Below are 24302 nucleotides of genomic sequence, written 5' to 3'. Positions count from 1 at the left end.
GATTATCATTAAAAAAAATAACTTTTAGTCTCCTAGTTATTGAAAGTGACTGAAGTTCCAATTCATTCTGCTCCTTTCATTCATAAAATTAATGAAATCGTGAGTGGAAAGGTACTGGGACTTCATCCAAAATCCACCTTGTAATTGACACCTCTGCCCTTTCATGCTCATTTTTGGTGTTGTTTGGCATGGCCAGCATTTATTCCCCATCCCTCATTGCCCTTGAGAAATTAAGGGTGAGCTGTCTGATTGAACTGCCGCTGTCCTTCTGGAAAAGGTGCGATTGTGCTACTGTGATAGAAGATCCAGGGTGTAGACCCTGTAGTGATGAAGCTTCATGGTCTCTGATCCAAATTTAGATGTTCAATATTATAAAAGGGTCACGCTTTCTAAAGAGCAGGCAGGGAGCCTATTCCCCTTGTGGGATCTGGATGGTTTAGCTTTAAGACAATTGGCAGCATAATCAGAAGGAAAGTGAGGGCAACGCACACAGAATGCTGAAGAACTCAGCAGCTGGGCAGCATCTATGAACTGAATTGAATTGACATTATTACTCACATCCTTCATATACACGAGGAGTAAAAGTCTTTACGATATGTCTCTGTCTAACTGTGCAATGTGCTATTATAATAAACATTATGTACAATAGGACAGTCAATATAACATAGAAATACAGTTGTGTCAGCATGAATTAAGCAGTCTGATGGCCTGGTGGAAGAAGCTGTCCCGGAGCCTGTTGGTTCTGGCTTTTATGCTGCGGTACCGCTTCCCGAATACTAGCAGCTGGAACAGCTTGTGGTTGGGGTGACTTGGGTCTCCGATGATCTTTCGAGCCCTTTTTACACACCTGTCTCTATAAATGTCCTGAATAGTAGGAAGTTCATTTCTACATATCTACAGATGGGAAAGAAGATCAGTCCAGCTGAAGGGTTTCGGCCCAAAATGTCGACTGTGCACTTTTCTGCAGATGCTGCCTGGCCTGCTGAGTTCCTTCAGCATTTTGTGTGTCTTGCTCGGATTTCCGGCATCTGTAGATTATCTCTTGCTCGTGATAGGAACACGAGGGCTTCTCTGGAAATACTGGGCAAGATTCCGTGCGCATTCAGATCGAGGAAAGGTGAGTGCAGATTGAGAAACAAACTGAATGCGTATTTGACAAGGAAGAATAGCCTGGTGAAAGAGGGAGAAAAGCAGCAGTCCAGTTCACAATCTTCCCATACTGGAATGTTTTCATTCTGCAATCTGTCATCCTGCTTTCTCATGGATGCTTCTGTCTGAGTTTGCCTTGGTGGTCTTTAACAAATTTTTGGCAAAGATTTTGGATGCAATATTAAACCTCCTTAACATGCTCCTAACCAAAAAGCTTTGCTGATTGCAAGAAGAGTATTTACTCATGGGAGTGACGGAAGTGATGCAGATGGAGGTTAAATTTACTACCACCTCCCTACTCTTTTGTTTTCTTCATTGTTGCTTTTAACTTCAACACAGAGGGAAATCCTTGCTGCAGGGATCAGTTATTATTTGACATATGGCATATGTAGATTCAGTGGTAAGTCTTCCAAGAGGCATTCTACACTGGAAGAAATGAAACTGATCTAAATTCAGACAAGTTGCCTAGTTGGCTGCTGGCTATCCTGAATCCTCCGGGGGACATGGAGCTGGTCAACAGGAGGATGAATTCATTAAACCCTCCCTTGCCAACTGGACTTGTAGAGGTGGTGCTTGCCACTCAGTATGTTAATGTTTCTGAACTAGGCTGCTGGAAAGATTGGACTGGTGCCTTGGAGGATGGTTGAGGGTACGTGGTCTGTCTGTGGGAGCATGGCCTTACTTCAAATGAAGAAAAGGGTCACTGTCAATATCATAGGGAAACGCTGTTTATCGGAAGGTGATTAAGGACAGTTCACATCAGTACGCTGAACAGGCCAGAATTTCAAACAGGGTTTGAATTTGTAAACTTTGCAGGATGAAGCAGAAACTGCATACAATTCTTACAACCTTGGATAATAAATTTCTGTCATCTTTTAGAATCCATATTCGTGTTCAAAAAGAGCAAATACAGTACACTCAGTGGATTCAGATGGAATTCTGAAGAAAAGCATCGAAGAATTTGAAGAAGATTCTGAATGGCAAAATATCGAATTGGATGATCTTAAAATAATTGTTGAACAATACAATGTACAAAATTTTACAGAATAGCACTTTCTGAGATGCTTTTAGCTGTTGTCTGAACCTCCTTCCACACTGAATAACTAACTTCTCAGCTGACTCCTCTTACTTTCTCCAAGTGCAACGTTGCGCTGACAAGCAGTATGGACATTAGCCATGCCTGTGGGGTGACATGGAAGCACCTTTCTTCAGGTGCTACATGTTTCACTTTGCCTACCTCTTCCTCCAGTACACTAACAAAAAGTGGTCGTCCAAAAAATGCAACATTTTACCAGAATGGATCCTCTAAGATGTTGACACCCAAATGTTTGAAACTGCTTATCTTTTCTACCCTGATTCCTTGATGAGGACCGTTGTGTGTTCTCCGGACTTCCCCTTCCTGAAGCCTACAGTCAATTTCTTGTTCTTGTTGACGTTGTGCAAGGTTGTTGTTGCGAAACCACTCGACCAGCACGCCTCCTCGCTGCCACCTGAGATTCTGCCAACAGCAGTGGTATCATTGGTGAATTTATAGACGGTGTTTAAGCAGTGCCTAATCACAGAGTCTGGAGCAGATTTTACTGATAGGCCAAGCAAAACAGGGTGGCAAGGGATGCCAGACGCATTGGCATGTGTCTGCAGAATGTTTCTCAAGAGACCCATGGAGAGGAATATGCCTCGCATGATTAACAGTCTCCTGGTTCAGAATGGAAATAAGGGAGCTCAGACACCAGATAATTCATATTCTCTCTCGCCCCCATCCCAGATGGCTCTGATGTTGTGGTGTGACTGAAAGATGCAATTATGTAAAGTAATGTCCCCACTCATTAGAGGATAGAGACAAGGCAGCCACTGCTTTATTTAAACTGCAGGGGTAGTGTCCATGGGAGGTCTGAACTAACTGGCACCTGTATCTTTTCCCATCCACCCCACTGGATGCTTATTTAACTTCACATGATGTAGAACGAGTACCATAACCTGATCACAGTTGCACAATCCTGTCCTTGCACCTTGTGACAGCCCTTCTTTGCAATGCTCAAATATCCTGTCGTTCAGGAATGCAGGGTCTGTACTAGTTAGTCCAGTCTCCTGGCTCTCTGCACATCTCCTGCTTCAGGATCAAGCATTTGAGGGGACAGTTTCCTCGTCTCTCTTTTGTGGTCCATTTCAGCCGTAGACTGATGTGACCGGAACTCTCCAGATCTACGGCAGGAGTGGGTATCTCCTCCTGCTGTCGGATTTCCAGAGAACTGAAGGCCGGAGGAATATCGTTTCCATGGACCCCTTTCAACAATGGGAGAAAGGTTAACCACCTAAAAATTCCTCCAAAATTTTGTTTTTAAAGAGGTTGCATTTTTAGACAATATGGAGTAAGATGGCATCTCTGATGTAACCTTCATTATTGGTGTTGACAACAAGTGAACATTAATGTTATCTACCTAACCCAACCAATTCCCCTGTAGTAGTGTAAACATAACTACAATGGTTTAGGTCACAGCTAATCCATGAAGATCCCTGAGCCCTCTGCTCCCATCCTGTGTTAACTTTTGCCTTTTTCTATTCTTGTGCACCCACATAACTCTACCCTCCTTCCCAGTTCAGTCACAGCCGCTTTCCCTTCCACCAGCACCTGACGCTTCCCTTCCATGTACTTTGCTCCAGTTCTGTTTAGTCTGGCTCTTCCTCATCCACCACTCCAGATAGGGCCAGGCCATTTCTTCCAACACACCCAATGCCCATCCCTCTTACTTCATTCATGTCGACCATCTTCTTTTTCCTTACATGCTTGTGCTTCTCCAGTCATGAACAAGTGAATTAGGGGCAGGTATCAGCTACTTGATCCATTACTTTACCATTAGTAAGGCCATTGCTGATCTGACTGTACAGATAGCTCTGCATTCCATTCTACCCATCTGACCTCTTTTGTCAAGAATACATCTACCTCTGTCTAAAAGATATTCAAAGTCTCTGCTTCCAAAATCTCATCATCTCCATCATAACCACAGGCCTCCCATCGAGGACATCTTCAAAAGGCGGTGCCTCACGGAAGTGGCATCCATCATTAAGGACCCTCAGCATGGGAAATGGTACGGGAGGGCTAGCATTACCAGAAGTTCCAGAAATCAAAGTTCATGCCATTAAGTTGGAGGCTACCCCAGACGCAATATAAGGGTGTTGCTCCTCCAACCTGAGTGTGGCCTCATTGTGACCAGTAGAGGAGGCTGTGGACTGACATATCAGAATGGGAATGGGACGTGACAGATCAACAACTTGTATTCCGTCCGAGCGGCCTCCGACCTGATGGCATGAACATTGATTTGTCGAACTTCCAGTAATGCCCCCCCCCCCACCATTCCCCAAACCCATTTCCATCTCATACCTTACTTCTTCATCTGCCCATCTCCTCCCTCTGGTGCTCCTCCCCCTTTTCTTTCTTCCATGGCTGCCTGTCCTCTCCCATTGGATTCCCTTCTCTGCAGCCCTGTATCTCTTTCACCAATCATTTTCCCAGCTTTTTACTTCACCCCACCCCCCTCCCGGTTTCACCAAGCACCTTGTGTTTCTTCCTCCCCTCCCAACACCTTTTTTACTCCAGCCCTGATGAAGGGTTTCGGTCCAAAACGTTGACTGTACTCTTTTCCATAGATGCAATCCAGCCTGCTGAGTTCCTTCAGCATTTTGCGTATTGGATGAAGTAGTGGTGTCAAGAAAACAACCTCTCCCTCCATGTTGCAAAAACAAAGGAGCTGGTTGTGGATTACAGGAGAAATGGAGATGGACTAGCCCCTATTGACATCAATGGATCTGAGGTTGAGAGGGTGAACAGCTTCGTTCCTCAGCATAAACATCACCAAGGACATCATGTGGTCTGTACACCTCAGCTGTGTGGTGAAAAAGGCACAACAGTGCTCTTTCACCTCAGCTGGTTGAGGAAGTTTGGTATGGGCCCAAATCCTAGGAAATTTCTACAGGGGCACAATTGAGAGCATCCTGTCCGGCTTCATCACTGCCTCAATCTCAGGACTCTGCAGAGAGTGGTGTGGACAGTCCAGCGCATCTGTAGCTGTGAACTTCTTATGATTCAGGACATTTACAAGGAGAGCTGTGTAAAAGGGGCCTGTAGGATCACTGGGGACCCAAGCCAACCCAGCCACAATCTATTCCATCTGCTACCATCCGGGAAACGGTACAACAGCATAAAAGCCAGGACCAACAGGCTCCGGGACAGCTTCTTCCACCAGGCCATCAGACTGATGAACTCACACTGATTTGAATGTACTTTATATTACACTGACTGTTCTGTTTATTATAAATTACTATGATTACACGTTGCACATTTAGATGGAGACGTAATGTAAAGATTTTTACTCCTCGTGTATGTGAAGGATATAGGTAATAAAGTCATTTCAATGTTGCTTGGATTTCCAGCACCTGCAGATTTTCTCATTTGTTTTTAATTCAATGGCTCCTTGTTTGAATTTCTCCCTTGAAAGGAAGTATCCTCTCCACCTCCATCCTGTCAAGAGACCTCAGGTCCTTTTATGAACATAGAACACGGGTACCACAGTAGCACAGAGGTTAGTACAACACTATTACAGCTTGGGGCGCTGTAGTTCGGAGTTCAATTACTGTGATCCTCCCCGTGACTGTGTAGGTTTTCTCCCAGAGTCTAAAGACATGCTGGTTAGTAGGTTATACTGATCATTGCAAATTGTCCTGTGATTAGGGTTGGGTTAAAATAAGTTGTTTGCTGGTGGTGCAGCTCACTGGGCTGGACAGGACTCTTCCACACTGTATCTCTAAATCAATCAATCGATCAATCAATCGATAGGCATGGAACAGTACAGCACTGGACAGGCCAATCAGTTTATAATCCTGAGCCAATCTGTCCTAATCCATTCCCCTCGTATTCACGTGTCTCTCAGTCTCTACCTGTTTTACCTAGACTACCATGGTAACCGATTCCTGTGTAAAGATCTTACCCTCCATGTCAGCTTTAAATTTACCCCCTCTAATCTTAAATATGAGTCCTTTAGTGTTTGATATTTCTTCCCGGGGTAAAGATTCTGTCTTCCATACCTCTCATAACTTTAAAGACCTTCATCAATTCTCAATCAATCTGCCAGATTTCAATCTAGTCCCTTTCTTTTAGGAAAAGCTTCTTCCCCTTGGCCTTCAGATTTCTGAATGGTCCATAAACCCATGAACACTGCCTCGCTATTCCTCTTTTTCACTAGTTATTTAATTTATTTTTAATTGTAACTCACAGTAATTTTTTATGCCTTGCACTCTACTGTTACCACAGAAACAACAAATTCACAACATAAGTCAGTGATAATAAAACTGATTCTGATTTTGATTTGCTCTCTTCTCAACCCCAGCTGAGAAAGCCCTAGCCTGTCCAGCCTTTCCTCAAAGGTCTAGTAAAGCACTTAATTGCTCCTAACATATTAACATCCTTCCTAAATAAGGAGACCAGTACTGTACGTAGTTCTGTGGATGTGGTCTCACCAATTTCCTGTTTAACTGACGTACAAATTCCCTCCTTTTAATTTTAATTCACCTGATAATAAGCAATTACATTCTGCCAGCTTTCCTAAATGCAAGATGGTTGGAATTCAGAAACAGGTAAGTATTGTTACAACTGTACAGAGTATTGGTGAGACCACACCTGGAGTATTGTGCACAACTTTGGCCCCTTTCTTTAAACATATGTAGATGTACTGGAATTGGAGGTAGGCCAATAAAGATTTACTCTGCTAATTCTTGGGATAAGGGGCAGCCATATCACGGGTGGCTAAAGAAATGAAATCGAAATTATTTGCCCTTCAGAAGAATAATAATAGGCCATGTTACTGAAAGGTATGAAATCCTGAGGTGCACAATGGTGTAGATGTGGAGATACTTTCACTAGTAGGACAGCCTTAGATGAGGGAGCTTACGTTTAAAACAGAGGTATGCAGGAACTTCTCACAGAGAGAGGAGACCCTCTGGATCTCCCTGCCTCAGAATGTCATCAAGGCTGGATCTTTGGGGGTATTTTAAGAGGAAGTGGATATGGTTTTGAAATATCTGGCAAGTGTGAGCAAAAGTGAAGTGGCAGAGGAGAAGAGATCCATGATGATTTTGAGTGGGGGACAGGATCAAGGGGGCCCAAGTTGCCTGCTCCTGCTCCAATCATCTGACGTCCTTGTGAACTGTACACCTGCCTTCAGTGAACGGCCAGGTCCTTCATATCTCACACAATGGACAAAGGTGACCAATGAACCCAACTCCCTACAGAAGCTGCTCAGAGTAGTGTCGAAAGAATAGTCAGGTAGGCAGAAGGGAGTGGGGTAGTGCTGTTGGTAAAAAATGAATCAAATCCTTTGAGAGGTGATATCAATGAGAAGATGTAAAGTAAAATTTGAAAGTGTGCCTTCAGGCTTGTGTAATCCTCCCGGATGGTAGTAATGAGAAGAGGCATTTCCAGTGTTGTGAGGTTCATTGTGACGGATGCTGTTGTCTTGAGGCACTGCCTGCTGAAGACATCGTTGATGGTGGGAAGCCTCTGCCTGTGATGGTGCTGGTTGAGTCTACAACCCTCTGCACTGTCGATCCTGTACATTGGAGCATCTGCACCAGGCAGTGATGGAACCAGTCAGAATGCTCTCCACAGTAGCTCTGTAGAAATGTGCTACAGTCTTGGTTGTCATACTAAATCTCCTCAAACTCCCAATTAAGTATAAATGCCAGCATGTTTCATCATGATTACATCAGTGTGCTGTACCCAGGATAGATCCACTAAGATGGTGGCACCCAGGATCGTAAAGCTGGTCACCCTTTTCACCACTGACCCCACAATGAGGACTTGTATGTGTCTCACTGATTTTCTCTTCCTGATGTCCCCATTCAATTTGTTAGTCACTGAGTGTAGGCTTTGCTGTGATACCACGGAAACAGTCAATCTCCATCACTCCTCCTCACCTCCTCGTCACCTTCTGAGGTTTTGCCAACAACTGTGGTATCATCAGCAAATTTGTAGTTGGTATTTGCTTTGTGCTTATCCATCGTCATGGGTGTAGAAAGAGTAGAGCAGTGGGCTAAGCACGTATTCTTGAGGTGAGCCTGTGTTGTTCGTCATCGAGGAGAAGTGTATTGAGGTGTTGACAATGTGAAGAGTATCTGTGGGAAATGCGTTGGGGTGTTGGCTATGTAAGGCTTATTGGAGAACTGGCTATGTGAAGTGCATTGACGTGCATTTATGGGAAGTATATTGTGGTTCTGGCTATAAGAATATATTGACATCAACTCAATTAGAGTACTACATTCCAGCATATCTGTTGAGCACAATCTTTTCATCATGAACTTTCTCTTCCATTAGAAAAAAAAAATCAAGTCATCTTGGCAACACACCCACTCTAAATACCTCATTGTCTGAGCTAGGAATTGCAGTGTTATGAATATTTCTAGGTCCATGATTGGCACAGATAACTGCTGGGCTGGTCCCTGCCTGATCCGCTCCACCATGTCCATCAGACTCATGAAAAAATGAAGGGCTCATAAGAAGTAGACCAGCCCAAGTCTGAAACTTGTGAACCTGCTAGACCTTCAGGATTTGTTTGGGGAAAGCTTTCAGCAGGAATATCCAGAGGATATCAAAGAACACTGGGTCTACTTAAATCCACCATCCTGGTTACCTGCAAACACGTTCTTGGGTAGAAGTCCAGAAAACATTAGGATTGGTTTGGCCATAACAATTTGGAGAAAGAACAACTTATCTCCAAGAAAAGGAAAGACTTTTGAGCCTGGCAGAATGTCATTGGCAGCAAGGCCAAAAGAGAAGCCAAGGCAAACATCCAGTGCATACTTGATGATTGAGGAAACCTGGAAATCCAGAGAATGGCAGACTCTGGTGACAAGAGAGGCTTCTCCAGTGCCATGGAAACAGTCTATTGTCCAAGTTATTGGAGCTTAAACCTGCTGTGCTCAAAGGATGAGAAGACCTTGTTAAAAGATCTGACGGATATCAATATTCGATAGAGAGAGCACTTTCAAGAATTTCTTAACTGTGACGGCATTGCTACACCAGCGATTACTAATCAAGTCTTCCAGAGGTCCATGACAGAGGATGTGGGGGAACCCCCCCAATACAAAAGAGGTCCATGATGTCATCAGGAGTCCGAAAAGCAACAAACCCACTGATTCTGATGGGATCTTAGTAGAGAAGGTAGACCAGTACTCCTACACCACATACACACTCTGTTGCTGAAGGTCTAGGGAAAAGAACAATTGCTCTCAGAGCTCAGGGATGCTCTAATAGTGACCATATTCATGATGGGAGACCAGGCAGATTGTTGTAATTACAGAAGCGTCTCCCCCCTGTCAACAACAGACAAAGTGCTTGCATATATTCTTGTCAACCAACACCTTTCACTGTTTCAAGAGGTCCTCCTTGAATCACAGTATGGTTTCCACCAATCTAGAGGTGTCACAGACATGACCTTCCCTGCATGTCAGTTACATGGAAAATGTCATGAACAAAGACAACCCTTGTACTTCTTGTACTTGGCTTTCCTAGATTTGGCAAAGATACTTGACACGGTAGACCACCAGGCTCTCTGGAACATACTATCAAGACATGGCTGTCCTGACAAGTACTTACGAATACTGAGGCCACTGTATGTTGGCATGTCAGCCACAGCACTCAGCAATAGTGGAGCTGAATCATAATGATTAACTGCCAAGACAGGAGTCAAACAAGACTGTATCATTGCGCCCAACTGATTCGCCAATGTTATTGCTGACATTTTTCACCTCACTGGCCAAGACCTGCCACAGGGAATCCTAGTCATGTACAGTATAGAATGGACAACAGGCTTTTCAGCCACAACCAGTTCCAGGCCAAGAACAAGATCAGCCCTACCACTGACATGGAGCTTCAATATGCAGATAACATCACTATGGTAGCACATTCTGAAGAAGACCTCCAATGTGCCTTGAATGCCTTTGCCAAGGCATACAGTACCCTGGATCTTGTCTTGAATATAAAAAAGACGCAGGTTCTATATCAGCCACCACTCAACCAGGCATTTATCCAGCCCTCCATAAAATCAATGATATTGACCTTGAAAATGTAGACCACTTTCCATACCTTGGTAGCATTCTCTCCTCAAAAGTAGACATTGATCGACTACCGCCTAATTAAAGAAAAGAGTCTTTGAAGACCATGACTTACTGGTCCAATCAAAACTTTGGGTCTATAGAGTCACTGCCTCTCCCACATTATTGTACGGAGCAGAATCATGGACCACCTACAGCAGGCACCTGCAAGCCCTGGAACAATACCACCAAAGAGTCTTACGAAAGATTTTGAGGATAAGCTGGAAGGACAGATGCATTAACATAGGTATACTGGAGCAGGCCAACATGAACAGCATCTCCAACACAGTAAAGTAACACCACATCCAATGGGTAGGTTATATCATTTAATACCTAACTCACATCTCTCCAGACAGATCCATTACACCCAATTGAAGGAAGGTCAGTGAACCCCTGATGGGCAAAGGAAACATTTTAAAGATAAGATCAAAATCTGCCTGAATACATCTAAATACTGGGAAGATGTTGCACTCAATAGATAGACTTGGAGGAAATCTGTTCACGAGGGAGCTGCTCTACCTGAGAACAGCCTCTGCTGTGCAGCAGAGAACAAATGGCAGCTGTGAAAGGAGAGACCAAACAAACAAAAATCCCAATCGCTAAGCACATCCAACACTCACTCTACCCCACACTGCACCGGAATATGTGGGTCCCGAATCCACCTCTACAGCCACCTGAGTACCCAAAAATACCCCTTAGGAGAACATCCCACTTGACTTGTGATCAAAGAGTCAGAAAAGAGAGAGATCGTGGTGATGGGTATGATAAATGTATTGAGACGCTGGCTTTGTGTAGCATAGTGTTCAGTGTGCACAGATGTGTACAAGTATGTGAGAAGAGAGCCAGGAGAAATGCAGCCATGATTGCCATCACTACCACCACTACTGCCACCGCTACCACAGATACACGTCCCACCTGCAACAGAGCTTGTGGGTCCAGGTTAGGACTGTATAGTCATCAAAGATCTCACTGTTAAAGGAGTGGATGTTGTTATTGGATTCCGATGGACAACCAAAGATGTGTAGTGTTTAGATAACCCATGACTTTTTCCTCAGTACTTTTTCCTCTTTTGAGCTACTTATTTAATTTTATATATTCTCCTTATTGTAATTTATAGCCATTATGACAGTGTATTGCAACGTACTGCTACTACCAAGTAACAAAATTTCATGACATTCTGTATGCCAGTGACATTAAAGTGATATGTATTGGAGTGTTGACTATGTGATGCATATTGGGGCATTATGTGAAGTGCATTGAGGTGTTGACTATGTGAAGTGTATTGAGGTTTTGAATATGTGAGGTGTATTGGGGTGTTGACTATGTGAAGTATATTGGGGTGTTGAATATGTGAAGTGTATTGTCTTTTTGTCTTTGTGAAATAGTTCGGCAATTTAAAACCAGGACTAGCACCATTTCATGTGCGAACTTCAAGTAATCAGTCAATGTGACAGTAGTTCTTAGACCCTGGATGACATGTGCTGGTCCCTAGATCATTGGGGCAATATAAGAAACACTGCAGGTTTTCCCCACCTCTGCCAGTCCCTGGGCTTTGTTGATTCTAGTTGCCACCCCAAACCACATCTCCATAAGGTGGCTCCAAAAGAAAGTTTGAAAAACAGAAATTACTTTTGACAGAATAGGTGATTTAACCCTCTGGACTACCTTGCAGTTTTGTGTTGATTGCATAATGCTATGGAGTAATCGGGACCTTCAAGTCCATGTACACAGATCCTTAAAGGTAAGTGTAAGGTCAATAAGGTGTTTAAAAGGGCAAGTAGGATCTGCTAATAAAACCAGAAAACTATTGACATGTCAGGTAGAATCTGTGGTTAAATAAAGTGTTTTATCAGGATGCTGCCTGGACTTGGGGACTAGAGTTACAGGGAGAGCTTGTACAGATTAGGACTTTATTCCCTGGAATATTGGAGATTAAATATATTGAATCATGATGGACATGGACCGAGTGAAAGCCCATAGTTCTTTTCCAGGATAGGTGGGCTAAAAACAAAAGGGCATATGTTTAAGATCAGAGATAGAGATTTGAAAGGGGTATCTCAGGGCAGCTTCTTTACACAATGGGTAGTGCGTATTCAGAATGAGCTGCCAGAAATAGTGGATGAGATAGACACATTTGGAATGTTTAAAATCCATCTAGATACATGGACAGAAAACGTTCAGGGGCCTGTGGGCCAAATGTGGACAGATGGGTCTCACTTGCTAGGCAATACAGTCAGGAAGGGTGAGTTGGGTCAAAGGGTGTTGCCATGCTCTATGTCACTATGGTTCTATTTTCATTTCAGGTTAATGACTCCTTATCAGAAATGATTGTTTTCCTTCTTTAGCCAAGGCATGGAATGTAAAACAAGGCAAGTTACACTGGAACAAGATACAAGTTAGACCAAAGCTGGAGTAATTGTACAGTTCTGGTCACTGCGTTACAGGAAAGCTGAGACTGCGCTGCAGTTAAATCTAACCAGCTGAATCTCTCCAACACTTTCCCTTTTTGAAGTCTGGGTTATTTCCTTTATGAGGGCCCTGAACAGAATAAACAGGACAAACTTCTTTTTCTTTGCGAAGGGTCTCACAATACGGGGGCAGGGAATTAGATTTATAGTTTGAAAGATTAAGAGGGAGCTGATATAGGTATTGGTATTCTTCCTCTGAGGATCTAACCTGGTCCCAACATATCAATGCAGCTATAAGGAAAGCAAGACAGGGGCAATACTTCATAAGGAGTTTGAAGAGATTTGGTATGTCAACAAATACACTCAAAAACTTCTACAGATCTACCATGGAGAGCATTCTGACAGGCTGCATCACCGTCTGGTATCGGGGGGTGGGGGGAGCTACTGCTCAGGAGCGAAAGAAGCTGCAGAAGGTTGTAAATCTATTCAGCTCCATCTTGGGTACTAACCTACAAAGTACCCATGACATCTTCAAGGAGCGGTGTCTCAGAAAGGCAGCGTCCATTATTAAGGACTTTCAGCACCCAGGGCATGCCCTTTTCTCAGGGTTATCATCAGGTAGGAGATACAGAAGCCTGAAGACACACACTCAGTGATTCCAGGACAACTTCTTCCCCTCTGCCATCCGATTCCTAAATGGACATTGAACCCTTGAAAACAACCTCACTTTTTAAATATATAGTATTTCTGTTTTTTGCAGAATTTTTAATCTATTCAATATATGTGTACAATAATTGATTAATTTATTAATTTGTTATTATTTTATTTATTTTCTTCTGTATCATGCATTGCATTGAACTGCTGCTGCAACGTTTACAAATTTCACGTCACATGCTGGTGATAATAAACCTGATTCTGATTCTGCACTGTGTAATGATTTGTTCTGTATGAACATTATGGAAGACAAGCTTCTCACTGCATCTCGGTGCACGTGACACTAACTGTAGCTACACAGGCAGACAAGGTGGTGGAGAAGGCACCGGTCACATTTTATTTCATGATGTAGGCATTAAGTAAAAGAGTTGGGATGTCATGTTACAGCTGTGAGAGTCATTGGTGAGACCAGGCCTGGAATATTGTGTGTAGTTCTGGTGGTCATGCTATAGGAATGATGTGATTAGGGTGCAGAATAGAGTCACAGGTATGTGGTTAGGACTGAAGGACTTGAGTTCCAAGGAGAGACTGGAAAGGCTGGGACTGTTTTCTCTGGAGTGAAGGAGGCTGAGGGCTGACCTTATTGACATCTATAAGACAATGTGGGGCATAGAAAAGGAGGATGGTCATGATCTTCTTTCTCAGAGCAGGAGAGACTAAAATTTGAGGGGATTGATCTAAGGTGAGGGGAATGACTTAAAGGGGACCTGAGGTGCGGTTTTACAAACAGAGGGTGGCAGGAATATGGAACAAGTTGTCAGAGAATGTTAGATATGAGTACAATTAGAACTTTTAAAGCATATTTTGGATAGGTACATGAATAGGAAAGGTTTAGAGGGATATCTGCTCATCATTGGCCGTTGGCGTGTCTTACGCTGTTCATTCTAGGAATATTGGCCAAAAGCAGGCAAATGGGACTATGTTCGGTAGGCACCCTGGTTATTGGGTCAAAATTTGACTTGTATAACTCTATAGCTCTATATAATTTTCCTCACACTTTTTCCTCTTTCTTCTTCATGAGAACTAGTGTCTTTGCTGGTGATTTGTCCTTGCCATCCCTTAGCACTTCTACCAGACATGCCTTATAAAATCAGCAGGGTTTTGGGGCAGCAGATTTTGGACCACCTACCAGCACCTAATTCTCCTTTATTGTGTTAATACGAAGCAATCTGGTTTGGCTGCACAGTCTCCAATGACTCCTCGCAGGTGCAGGACTGATCTGAAAAAGGACTGGTGTCGTCTCTGGCACTGATCACTGCAACATTGTCATAATGATTTATCTGCCTTAACCTTTCTGTCAAACACTGGACAAGGAGTTAAAATAATTATGAAGAAATGATTAACAAGTCTCGACAATGTAGTTTACAATAATTAAAAAGTAATTATATTTACTATAATCACATACAACTATCATATTCTACTGTATTTATGTGCTAATTTCTTTTGGATATGACATAAGATTTATTATGAATGCATCTGAACAGATATGATTAACTTTTCATTTCCTCTTATTAGGATTTAATAATATTTAATAATAGCAGCTTTATGAGGAGGATGGTAGATGTAGGAGTTGTGAGTTAATTTGTATAATAATAGGGATGTTTCAAAAACATACCAGGGTCTTTATAAGCAAGAGAAATATCAAAGGGAACCACAAGAAAAAGGAAAATAGCTGCATTTGGAGGGCTAGTTCAAAAGAGAAGATAATCCAATACAAGCATGACTATAATTTATTTTAATAAAGCTTCCTGTTCTTTAAGGTTATGCAAAAGATGTGTCTTTGAGGATACTGTATATACATTCAGGAAGGTAATCTGTAAGGTTCTGTTCATTACATTGATACACTAAATTTGTTTTGTTGGTGTCACAACCATGGATTCGGCAGCGCAGTAGATACGGCAATTGAGCTTGTGAATTTACACGTCAGCTAATTATTATTTAACCTTGATAGTATTTAACTGCATACTTGTCGTCGTAGTGCTTGTCGAGACTTGGATAAAGCACAACAATGCTTTGCTGCCAGTTTGCAGTTGGCCTTTCCTGAGAAATTGGACTTTTGAGTCAACTGACCTTGAAGACCAGTGGTATTCGTTTAATAATTAGATGTTCTTTTCAGCTGCAGCGTAGGCTTCATTTTCGGTTTGAGAGTTTTAGTTTACGGCCCTGTTTGGGCTGGCGTTTATTGTTTATTTTCCCTTTAACACTGTTCGCAATAAAGTTTGTGTACTATCGACCTGCTTCAGTGTCTCTCTCTCCGGACTTGGGCCATATCCGAACCTGGTAACAGTCGGATTTGAAGCTGTTACCGAAAGCAAAGCTGTTCTTTCTGCAACAGTTCTTTCTGTCTTTCTCACCACAGTGCCATACCTCACCGCTTCGAGCAGTAGTAATGAGGAATTGTCCAGCCCTGGACCAAGACTCTAGCAAGTTTCTACACATGAACCATGGACAACATTCTGACTGGGTGCATCACCATCTGGTATGGAGGCTCCAATGGACAGGATCAAATTCAAGTTCAGTTTATTGTCATTCAACCATGCACACGTATATCACCAAACGAAATGACGTCCCTTCAGACCAAGGAACGCTGAACAGTACGTACAGTATACCTCATACACAATACATAAAATAATATTACCACAAATAAATGAGCAAATAATAAAGTGTGAGGTGAGGGCCTCTGTAGGTCAGAATTGACCCTGGATATTGGGTCCTTGCTGTCTAGATACACAATCCTGTGCTGTACGATATGGAGAGAAAGGTCCCCCTCTCCACACATGGAATGGCAGAGACCGATACCGTTTGGTGCCAGAGACATCTCAGGAATTGCCAGTCAGCGTTGAACTCAACATAGGACTGCCTCAGGGACTCCAGCTCCAGATTTTTCCCTTGGGTTTCACTCCTGAAGCCTTCCCCGTGAGTGGGTATAGCCGCAAGGCAGCTGAGGTTTGAGATCAGAGATTTTCCTCTCCGAGATGAGCTGCCAACCATGGCTGACGGGACCCACCTGCCTGAAGAATCATAAAGTATATTATATACATATATACAGAAGAGGCTACAGAGGGTTGTGGGTTCAGTCAGCACTATTGTGAGGACGTCTTCAGAGTGGTGCCTTGGCATCCATCATGAAGGGCACTCACCATCTGGAACATGCCCTTATCTCATTGCTATATTGAGGGGGCAGTACAGGAGCCTGAAGACCCACGCTCAATGTTTTAGGAACTGCTTCTTCTCCTCTGCCATTGGATTTCTGAATGGTCCATGACCCATGAGCACCACTTTCTTATCCCTCTTTTGCATTATTTATTTATCTTTTTATTGCAACTTATAATAATTTCTTGTGCCTGTGCTGTACTGTTGCCACAAAACAACAAAAATTCACAATTTATGTCAGTAGTAGTAAACCTGATTCTGATTCTCAGCCTCAGCGATTGAGTTTTGGTCTACAGGGAATGTTCACCAGGTTTGGTAAGTTGAACAATCTCCCCAGGGCCTTGCTGGAAATCACTGGGGAATGTCCAGTACAGTAGTGAGAAATATACAGAGGGTGGCCCATTCATTGTTGATTCACTCTCTCAGGCATGCAAAAGGGTGGGCCGATTGCCAGGAGACAGCGGGGATGCTGCACCTTTTCCAGGAAGTCTGGAGAAGGTCCTTTAATCTTTCCCACTGTTCAGTTAGCACTCTGTTCCTGTGATGGCACTGGGGAGAGACTGTCTCTTTCTGGAGTCTGGTAATCAAGTGTGAAATCACAGTCGATGATGGAGCATTGGACCCTGGGGGACGCCTCTCAGTGATTCACTGTTCCTTCCAGGGGGTCTGGAATTTTGCAGAAAACGTTGGTGGCTTCAGAACTTTGAGCTACCTGAGTCCAAATCTCAGAGGCACAAGGTGGTCAAGCTCATTACTTGCTTGGTGAGTCATGGGTTTTGTGCCCGGTCAGAGTTGTTAATCTTTAAAAGTCCTTTTCCTCAGTCCAGTGGAATCTGTGCTGATGGATTGAAGGTGGTGGTGCATTGTGCCCTTACTGAGACATGACTTCTAGATATAGGAAAAGGTTCATCTTTACCAGGGTTTCTCCATGATTGTCAGACGTTGGTGAGGTGCGGTGGGGTGCAGGTTGGTCACCAATCTTCCTCTTGTTAGCATCCATTCTGCTTTCACATTCATTTTCAGGATCTGAGCATAGCTGGCTGCACCAGCATTGACTCTTCATCCATAACAGCTCTTCATACGGCACCAGTGAGCTGTCTTCTTGGATGGCTGAAGTTCTTTGGGTGGGACATGCTCCCACAGCACTGCTGGGTAAGGACTTACGTGATTTACTGTCAGCATCGCTAAGGGAATCAGTGATATTTTTCCAAGGTAGGATGGTGGGTGATTTGAAGGGGATCCTGCATACTGAAAGGGATGATGATGATATTGATGATGATGATGATATTGATGATGATGATGATATTGCTGATGATAATGATGATGATGATGATGATAATGATAATGATGTGTCGTGCCCCTACTGAGATGGTTTTACCAGGTGCTATCTGTGCAGCCCCAGTGATCTATAACATTGCATTTGATAGATAGTCCACACTGCAGCCGGCAAAGGAGAAAAGGTATAAGGGCATTTGATTGAGTGCCCGTCATGCAGCTGTTCTGTCCCGAATGGTGTTAATTTCTTCAGAGTTGTTGGCGGGTGAGTGAGAGTTCCATCACACTATTGATTTTTGGATGGTACATGCTGGATAGGCTGTCAGCTAAATTGGTTACTATTGTTACACATACTGAGGTACAGTAAAAACTTTGTTTTGTGTGCCATTTCAACAGATCATTACATCAGTACACAGAACACTGAACATTACAGCGCAGTCCAGGCCCTCAGCACACGATAGTGTGTTGACCCTTCAACCTGCTTTAAGACGAACCCAACCCTTCCCTGCTGCATAGCTGTCTGTTTTTCTGTCATGGAGGCTCCCATGCGCCGGATCGCAGGAGGTTTCCGAGGTTGCAAACTCCATCATGGGCGTAAGTCTCCCCACCATTGAGGACACCTTCAGAAGGTGGTGCCCCAGTGTAGTACAAAGGAAAAGAATAACAGAGTGCAGAATGAAGAATAACAGTTTCAGAGAAAGTGCAGCGCAGGCAGTCGAGGTTGAACAGACGGTGAGGCCAAGAGGTCATCAGGGAACCATTCAATAGTTTATGACCGGTGGATAGAAGCTGACTTTGAGCCTGGTGGAACATGCTTCCAAGCTTTTGTACCTTCTTCAGTCTTTTTCTGGGTCATTGATTATGCTGGATGGCAGCGAGACAGTGAGATGAATAGACAGAGCCTATAGAGGGGAGGCTGGTTTCTGTGATGCGTCCTCTACTCGGCAGATTCCTGCAATTGCCTGACCAGGCCTGACCAGGCCGCGTTGCATCAACAAGTTATCAGGATGCAGGTACTTGCTGCAGGATACTCAGCCTGTGCCTGCGCACTCAGCCACAGTGTTTATATGAGGTTCTGGTCAGTGGTGCCCCTCAGTTAGGGGAAGCCTCAGCAATGCTAATGCCATTGAAAGACAAGGTAGGCGGTTGTTCGGGTTGCATCTTATTATCCGATTTATTGTCTTTGACATAATTCATGAAGTTTGTCCTTTGTGGCAGCAGTAAGGAGTAGTCATAACAAATTTCTACAAGTTACAATAGAAAATAAAGGTGCAAAAGAGGGATAATGAGTAGTGTTCATGGGTTCATGGGCCACTCAGAAGTCTGATGGCCAAAGTGGAGAAACTTGTTAAAATGTTCATTGTGGGTTTTCAGACCCATGTACCTCCTCCCTGATGGCAGTAATGAGAAGAGGGTTTGTTCCAGATGGCAAGGGTCCTTCATGATGGGTGTCACATTCTGGAGGCATCGTCTTTTAAAGATGTTCTTGATAGTGGGGAGATTTGTGCCCATAATGGAGCTGGCTGAGTCTACAGCCCTCTGACGCCTCTGATGACCCTGTATATTGGAGCTTCTGTACCAGATGATGATGGAACAAGTTGGAATGTGGTCCATGGTGCATCTGTAGAAATTTGCTAGGTTCTTTGGTGACATATCTATTCTCCTCAAACTCTTCAACAAGTATACCCATTGCCATTTCTTTGTGACGATTGCATCAATATGTTGGGCCCAGGGAGAGATTCTGAGATGTTGATACCCAGGTACTTGGACTATTATAGAACATAGATCAGAGAAACCAGCACAGTACTGGCCCTTTGGCTCACAATATTGTGCCAATTTTTTAAACATACTCTAAGATCAATCTAACCCTTCCCTTCTATATAACCCTCCACTTTTAAAATCTCTGATTTGATTGTAGAAGTACCATGGAGAGCATTCCAACTGGTTGCAGCATGTTAGAATGGAGAGGACAGTACACTGGATTGGAAAAAACTACAGAAAGTTGTAAACTCAGCTAGCTCCATCATTGGTGCTAGACTCCCAGCATTGAGGACATCTTCAAAAGTTGATGCCTCAAAAAGGCAATATCCTTCATTAAGGACTTCCATCATGGAGTAACCTAATCTTCACCTTCCATTCCACCACCTTGCTCCCTTGTAAGTTCTGATATCTTTCACAGAGTGCTGCATCCACATACATCTTCCCCTTCTGTCCCTTTTATTGTTCTTAAAAAATTGGTTCTCTGCATTACTCCTTGGTGTTCTCTTCCATCTCCACCAACCACTCCCTTCCCTGCAACATCTGTCTTTCCAACTCTTCTCTTTCCATTAACCAGGGCCTCAAAGACCATAAGAGGACAAGACAGAGGAGAAAATTAGGCCACTCATCGTAGCGAGCTTTCTCCATCATTCCATCATGGCTGATTTATTATCCCTCTCAACCCCATTCTCCTGCGTTCTCCCCATAACCTTTGACACCCTCACTAATCAAGAACCTATCAACATATGCTTTAAAAATACCCAATGACTTGGCCTCCAATGACTTGTCTATTTGCAACGAATTCCACAGTTTCACCACCCTTTGTCTCGAGAAATCCCTCCTCCTCTCTGTTCTAAAGGATATCTTTCCATTCAAAGGCTGTGATTCTCCCACAATTGTAAACATCCTCTCAACATCCACTCAGTCTAGGTGTTTGGTGTTCGATAGGTTTCAGTGAGATCCCACTCCCTCCATTCTTCCAAACTGCAGTGAGTACAGGCCCAGAGCCTCCAAACACTCCTCATCTATTCATTCTCTAATTCCCAGGATAATTCTGGTGAACCTCTTCTGAACCCTCTCCACTGCTAATAAACCCTTTCTTAGATAAGCAGCTCAAATCTGCTCACAATACTGCAAATACCGTCTGACCAATGCCTCAGCATCACACCCTCTTTCTTAATTAATTTATTTTATTTAGAGATACAGTTCTGTAAAGAGGTGTGGAGCAGGCCCCTGCGGCCCTTTGAGCCTCGGTGCCCTAGATTCAACCCCAGCGTAGTCATAGGACAATTGACAATGACCACTTAACCTCAGGAAACCTGAGCACCCAGAAAAAACCCGTGCATTCCACAGTGTGACCATACAAACTCCTTTCAGGGGATGCCAGAATCGAACTCTGAACTCTGACACTACTGTAGCAGACTCATTTTCTAATATTTATATTTTATTCCTTTTGAAATTAATGCCAGCATTGGATTTACCTTCCTTACCACCGATTTACCCTGCAAGTTACCTTTAGGGAATCCTGCACGAGGACTCCCAAGTCCCTTTCCGCCTCCAGTTTCGGAATTTGCTCCCTGTTTAGGAAGTAGTCTACACTTTTATTGCTTTTGCTGCAGTGCATATCTGTACAATGAACAAACAAGCACGCAGATAGAAGCAGCAAGCAGCTAGCTAGCATACTGTGCTCACCCCTACAATGGAAAATCCAAACACACCGTGCAGAGCCACGAGGAGATAGTTTGCAGACATGTCCCTGAGCACTCAGATTTCCATCCTCACCTCATAATGACCTCTCTGCCTCCTGCAGTTATAACAGGACCAAACATGATCTCGCACAAGGGCATTCTGCAGATTTCTGGACTCGATGGCACGATCTCAGCTTCAGGTAACTCCTCATCTACAGGGCAGTATCTGTGATGTCAGGCCCTCAGTACTGTTGCTTGAACTATGAGCTACTGAAGATGCTCCCGAAGATGTGGCTTGAACATGGGGTTAACAGATGAAAGAGTTGAAGCTAAACATGTCAGCTAATCTGGTAAGATGACCTTGCAATTTACCTCGTTGTGATCTTGCACCTAATCATATCAGTGGCACACGTTGTGAAATGTGTTGTTTGGCGGCAGCAGTACATTGCAATACATAATGATACAAACTAGAAATTACAATAAGAAATATATTTTAAAATTAAATTAATTTCTCTTCTATAATTTATTTAGTTAAATTAATATTCTGTGCACTGTAATTTCCTTTAGGATCTATCTTAAATAAGTATGTAGTGGAAAAGGAGAGCAAAAAATATTGAGGTGGTGTTCATTGTCCATTTAGAAATCTGACAGCAGAGGGGAAGAAGCTGTCCTAAAATATTGAGTGTGTGCCTTCAGGCTCCTGTACCTCCTCTTTGATAGTAACAATGAGAAGAGGGCATGTCCTGTGTGACAGGGGTCGTTAACGACGGATGCCACCTTTTTGAGGCATTGCCTTCTGAAGGTGTCCTTGATGCTCTAGAGGCCAGTGCCCATGATCGAGCTGGCTGAGTTTGCAACTCTCTGCAGCTTTTTCTGATCCAATGAAATTACCCCAACATACCAGACAGTGATACCACCGGTTAGAATGCTCTCCATGGTCTGTCTATAGAAATTTGCAAGAGTCCTTGGTGTCATACCAAGTCTCCCCAGGCCCCTGATGTTTGAAGTATAGACACTATTGTGCCTTCTTTGCAATTGCAACAATAAATTGGGCCCAGGATAGATATGCAGAGATATAGACACCCAGGAACTTTAAACTGCTCACCCATTCCACTGCTGATCCTTTCGATGAGGACTGGTGTGTTTTTCCTTGACTTTCCCTTCCTGAGGTCCATACGCTGTTACTTGGCCTTGCTGACATTAAGTGCAAGGCTGTTGATACAATGTGACTCAATCAGTTGATCGATCGCACTCTCACCTGGTTCCTCGCCAGCATCTAAAATTCTGTCAACAATAATCGTGCCATTGACAAATTTATAGATGGCGTATGAGCTATGCCTAAGCACACAGTTGTGGTGTAGAGAGAGTAAAGCAGTGGGATAAGCTCACATTCTCAGGATAGAGGGGTGCCCTTTCAAAACAGAGATGTGGAGGAATTTCTTTAGCCAAAGGGTGGTGAATTTGTGGTATTTGTTACCATATACAGCCATTGAGGTCAGGTCATTGGGTGTATTTAATGCAGAAATTGATAGGTTCTTGATTGGACATGGCATCAAAGGTTACAGGGAGAAGGCTGGGAACTGGAGTTGAGGAGAGGAAAAAAGGATCCCTAATGTTTTTTTATAGTTAGTGGTTTTTTTTAGTTAGATGGGGTTCTTTCTTTTTCCTTCTTTTTTCTATATATAATTTCTTTTTCCATTTTTATATTTCAAGATCAGTTTTTTCTTCAGCTTTATTAATTGTATGCATATTAATCTGTTAGAGTTTTATATCATTTTATAGCTGTTGATGATTACATATCAATAAAAATATTCTAAAAATGAAAATGAAAAAAAGGGTCAGCCATGATTGAATGGCGGAGTAGACTTGATGGGCCAGATGGCCTAATTCTGCTCCTACGGTCTTGAGGTGCACCAGTGTTGATCGTCTGCAAGGGAGAGATGCTATTTCTAATCCTCACTGACTGTGGCCTCCCAATGAGGAAATTGAAGATGCAGATGATTAGAACTGAGGATACGATGATATTCAACACTGAGCTGTAATCAGCAATTGCTATTGTCCAGATGATCCAAGGCTAAGTGGATAGCCAGTGAAATTGCCTCCACTGTGGACTTCTTGTGGCACTAGGCAAATGTCAACTGGTCCAGATCTTTGTTTAGGCAGGAGCTGATTCTGGCCATGACCAACCTCTCAAAGCTTTCCTCACTGTAGATGTGAGTGCAACTGTGCTATAGTCATTGAGGCAGCTCACCCTGTTGTTGGGCACTTGTATGATTGTCATCCATTTGAATTAGGTGGGAAACTCTGAGTGCAGCATTGAAAGATTCAAGATGTCCTTGAACATTGCCACCAGTTGGTTGGCACAAGTTTTCAGTGCCCTATCATATACGCCATCAGGGCCTAATCTATGATCGACCATCCATTTAGCCCCTGTCCCATCTATGTTTCTATGTTTCTATCCAGTTAGCCTGTGTCCCCACATCCTTCCGTCTATTACACCAATCACTGCACTACACTGTAAACACTTCAAACTACTTTGAATAATGTTGTTTATACAGTAAATACATGCTGGTATTTATGCATTTATGCACATTTTATTCTCTATCCACACATTAACTTCTAACTTAATTTTTTAATATAATTCTTTATTCTTTATAATTGTTGAATGTCACATTGTTGTACCGATACACCATAGCAAGTTCATAATACAGTGGATACCAGTTAATTGGGCCATCAGTTAATCGGGACAGCTGCTTATTTGGGACAACTCCTAAAGAATAAAAACTAACTGATGAAATTGCCAGGATTCCCCTCAACACACACAAAATGTTGGTGGAATGCAGCAGGCCAGGCAGCATCTATGGAAAAAAGTACAGTCAATGTTTTGGGCCAAGCGGACGAAGGGTCTCGGCCCGAAACGTTGACTGTACTTCTTCCCATAGATGCTGCCTGGCCTGCTGCATTCCACCAGCACTTTGTGTGTGTTGCTTGGATTTCCAGCACCTGCAGATTTCCT

At 43.2% G+C, this 24302-nt stretch overlaps 1 long non-coding RNA gene across 1 annotated transcript in view; it reads left to right on the top strand.

The window, feature by feature from the left end:
* Window positions 1-5446, top strand: part of LOC132397797 (uncharacterized) — a 37438-nt gene extending 31992 nt beyond the window's left edge. The window contains exon 3 of the long non-coding RNA XR_009513452.1: window positions 4795-5446. This is a non-coding gene — a long non-coding RNA (uncharacterized LOC132397797). The remainder of the gene's footprint in view (window positions 1-4794) is intronic.
* The last annotated feature ends 18856 nt before the right edge of the window (window positions 5447-24302 follow it).

The sequence above is a fragment of the Hypanus sabinus genome, chromosome 8 (assembly GCF_030144855.1).
Source record: "Hypanus sabinus isolate sHypSab1 chromosome 8, sHypSab1.hap1, whole genome shotgun sequence".
Lineage (NCBI taxonomy): Eukaryota > Metazoa > Chordata > Chondrichthyes > Myliobatiformes > Dasyatidae > Hypanus > Hypanus sabinus.
Note: the sequence above shows the minus strand (reverse complement) of the source record. Positions and strands in the feature narration are given on the sequence as shown.